This window comes from Octopus bimaculoides, chromosome 14 (assembly GCF_001194135.2).
Source record: "Octopus bimaculoides isolate UCB-OBI-ISO-001 chromosome 14, ASM119413v2, whole genome shotgun sequence".
Lineage (NCBI taxonomy): Eukaryota > Metazoa > Mollusca > Cephalopoda > Octopoda > Octopodidae > Octopus > Octopus bimaculoides.
Window position 1 is genome coordinate 38,581,307 of NC_068994.1, and position 4,423 is coordinate 38,585,729.

At 35.7% G+C, this 4,423-nt stretch overlaps 1 protein-coding gene across 1 annotated transcript in view; it reads right to left on the bottom strand.

The window, feature by feature from the left end:
• LOC106872394 (protocadherin gamma-B1) overlaps nucleotides 1-4,423 on the bottom strand; it is a 29,246-nt gene that overhangs the window by 1,005 nt on the left and 23,818 nt on the right. The window lies entirely within an intron of this gene.

A 4,423-nucleotide genomic window follows, 5' to 3' on the forward strand; every position in this document is an offset into this window, starting at 1 on the left:
AAATATATATGTATGTATATATATGCATGTATTTGTTATTTTTGCATGTGTTCGTCCCTCCACCATTGCGTGACAACTGATGTTGGTGTGTTTAGATCCCCGTCACTTAGTGGCTCAGCAAAAAGAGACCGATAGAATAAGTACTAGGCTTACAAAGAATAAGTCCTGGGGTCAATTTGTTCGACTAAAGGTGGTGCTCCAGCATGGCCACAGTCAAATGACTGAAACAAGTAAAAGAACAGAATGATAAAAATGTGTGTGTGTGTGTGTGTGTGCATGCATGCATATGTGTGTGTGCGTGTGTGTGTGGGTGTGAGGGTGTGCCAGATGACAAATGACCATGATAGGTCAGGTAGCAACATGCTGTGTCCAACTTTTCCAGTATGGGAAAATGGACATAGGATGATAATGATAACAATGTTGATGATGATGATGATGATGATGATTGTGATGACAACAACAATGCTAATAGAAATAATGGTGATAGTGGAGATGGTAGAGATGCTGCTGTTGCTGCTAATGATGGTGGTGGTGGTGGTGGTGGTGGTGGTAGTGGTTGTGATGATGATAATGATGACAATGACAAAAACGATTGTGGTGGTCGTGTTGGTGGTGGTGATGCTACTACTGGTAAATTGCAAAGGTGGTGGAGGTAGCATTTGCAATGGTAATGATGACGACAATGATGATGATGATAATGTTGATGGCTGTGTTGGTGTTGATGCTGGTGGTTGTGTAGGAGGCCACAATGGTGATGATGATGATGATGATGATGATGATGATGATGGTGATGATGATGATGACGGTGATGATGATGACGATGATGATGACGATGATGATGACGATGACGATGATGACAAAATTAAAGAAAACAAATCAAGATCAAACTGCAGATGAAAACAAGAACAATTCTCTGAAAAAAACCCAAAAAACAGCCAAAACGTTCTAAAACAATTTAAGAAAAAAGACAAGTTTTTAACACTTGGAGTAGTTTTTAGGAATATTACATGTGACCCTGAAGTATAGATTCATCTTGAAAATGTAAAACAAATGACCTGACAAAGCTACTTGAAAGTCAATCCTCTCCCATCACATTGGGATCAAAATTAATGTGATCAAATGAGATGTATATAAATAAATAAATAAATAAATAAATAAATGTTACCATCAAACTGAACTGCAATCTTTAATTTGCAATAGATAAATGAATAAATACAACTACATAAAAAAAAAAAAGTAACTATAATGGTCTTTCTCTTTTATGAGAGGAATATATATCAGATAATTCCCCTCACTGAATTGTTTCAGTATCAAAGTGGATCACGTAACAATGACTTGAAGACAATGTCTCATTCGTACGCAATAACATGAGGATTTTTCTCTCGTAACAATTGGAACAAATAAATTGGGTGTCCCAAAATACTTCCTCAATATACACCAAGTGGAAATGGTATGGAGAAGAGATTTATTTGCAGAAATATAACAGGAAAGAATAATATAAGTGATTTGTGGATAACTTAAATGCAAATTTAGGAACAGGATTTGTGCAGATTACTTAAACAACAAATAAAACCTCTCTTAATGTCTATGTATGTGTGTGTGTGTGTGTGTGTGTGTGTGTGTGTGTGTACATACATTTATCTCTCAGTCTATCTGTCTTTGTCTCTGTATATATATATATATATATATATATATATATATATATATATATATACATATATATATATGCATATATCCATATATGTACATACTTACATACATATGTATATACACATGCATATATGGGTACAGGACGTCATAGGACATAAACAACATGAAATATGAAAGCAGCAGGAAATACAAAATATGAAAACATGGAATACGAACGACGAAAGGAACAAATGGAAAACAAGACAAGCAACATAAAGAATGACCCTTCATCAGTTGTCAGCTGTTTTTCTACTCTGCATTTCGAGCAATTCATGACAAGATACATCTTCGACAAAACAGTTGTTCCCGCAATGCAAATTAAATAAAAATTTGGGATTTTGTGGAGGGTCAAAGTTGGTAACAAAAACAGGACAGTAAAATAAACAAAAAGCGAGGTGGTGAACACTGGAGGAACATGCTTTGATAGGAGATAGACAAGAATGTGTCTGATCTCTGCTGCTAATCGGAAGGAAAGATAGAAACTCAAGATAGGAAAAGAAAGATGGCCAATGGTCATGTGCAAGCAACAAGAGAGAAAGAGAAGGGTGAGGGAGAGAGAAGGACAGACAGAGAATGGTGAAGGGGAGAGGAAAAGAATTAGAGAAAGGATGAGAGAGAAAAAAACGAAATGGGGAGAAGGGGAGATAAAAAGAATTAGAGAAAGGAAGAGAGAGGAAACGAAAGGGGAAAGAGAAAGAGAAATAGGAATAAAGATAGTGATACAAAAAGAGTTGCATCAAAATTATTAAGATAAAACATATGTTTTTTGTTTTGTTCATGTGCCACCAGCACAAGTGCCAGTAAGGCGATGCACACATATATGTATTCTTTTATTCTTTTATTCTTTTCAGCTCAAAGGCTGTGGCCATACTAGAGCACCGTGCAAGTTTTCATCTTTCTGTCACTTGAAATGTAAGAATGTAGAGGAAAATTCTGAGCAGTGATAGAGTAAATCATCAATTTCAATTGCATAAGCTCTACACCATGTATTGAGAACTTCTGTCCCATATGTAAATTCATATATATATATATATATATATATATATATATATACACACACACACATATGTAGAGAGAGAGAAAGAGAGAGGATGAGAGAAAGAGACAGAGGAAAAGATGCATAGCATTAGATATCTTGAATGCAATTTTTCAAAGCTTTCAAGATATTAATAAAAGATTCAGGCATTATCATAGCAGAAGCAAACAATTATAAATGTATTTGTCAGTGGGGAAATCACAGGCTATTTTGGAGACAAATCATTTTATAAATCATATACTGTATTCAATTATCTGACTCAGTAGCTCAAATATTACATAACATCTCACTGAACATTAACTCTTTTGCTTAGTTAAACTCAAATATATGACTGTGTCTACATCGATAATTACAAAGGTTCTATGATGAACGTCATGCAATTCTGTATTCCAGACATATTTTCACATTTTAGAAACAACTTATGTACGTGTACAAAGAAGAACTATGAACCTGTTGTGATTTTTGATAACGAACATGTATTAACAGAAGATATAGATAATACAGGCACTCCCCATACACACACATGCACTTACAAAACATATTGAGGGATACACATGCGTAGACACATACAATAGGAATACAAAATACAAAAAATACAAAATGGCTGACAGTTAGCAAGGTGGGACACACATAAGAAAGAAGAAAGCAAAGGACCACTGATGAGGTCACAGAAGTGTGACAAAAGAACTCTGGCCGAAATAGGATTAATGTAATGTAATGTAATATAAAGCTGAAGCAAATTAACACCAAATATACAGTGTTTCAACACACGATTTCACATCAAAAATCTTGCAAAACAAATATATAAAATTCTTATTCTTTTTGTACACACACAGGAAAAACAAAAATGTTGTCATTACTATGAATGACAAAAATATTGAGAGTCTGAGTTTGTGTGTTATTGTTCTTGGTATAATTATAATGATAGTCAAAAAATTAACTGGTGATCATTTAGTTGCTGATCATTCATTGGTTGTTGTCAGCAGCTGTCTGCATCTTTTCACCATCTGTTTGCCACCTCATCTCTGTTGTTTCCCAATGTTCTCTCTGTTGCAGTCCAAAGCTCTGCTAAGTAACCGAGGTGCGCTGAATTTATACTGATGGATGGGCTCAGAAGGAAGCATGCGAAAAATTAAAATTATCACTAGAGCACTAAAACCTATTCCACATTAGGTCAGGATTAATCAGATTTTATTCGTCTTGTGGGTAATATTCAAGTAAATTGTGACGTCAGATGTATTGATGTAACTGCTGAGCATTCCTACCGTGTATGAATCTAACCCTTTAACTTCCTGAAGCATTTTGGTCATCGTTGTCACTGTTATCATCATCGTTGGCGTCATCACTGTGATTGTTATTGGTGTCATCATTGTTCTTGTCATTGCCAGCATTGTGACCATTATAATTGTTGTCATTGAGGTTGTCATCAACATCACTGCCAGCGTCTTTGAATCCTTGCCACTATCATTATCATCTTCATCATTGTTGTTGTCGTCATCGTCGTTGTGGTCGCCGTCATCATCATCATTGTCATCATTATCATCACTGTTGTCACTGTCATTGTTGTTGCTGCTGCTTCTGCCACTGCTGCCACCACTGTCATCATCATCATCATCATCATCACCAACCCTCCTGATCCTCCTCCTCCTCATCAACACCAACACTTCTCTTCCTCATTATCAATCCACCTCTTCCCCC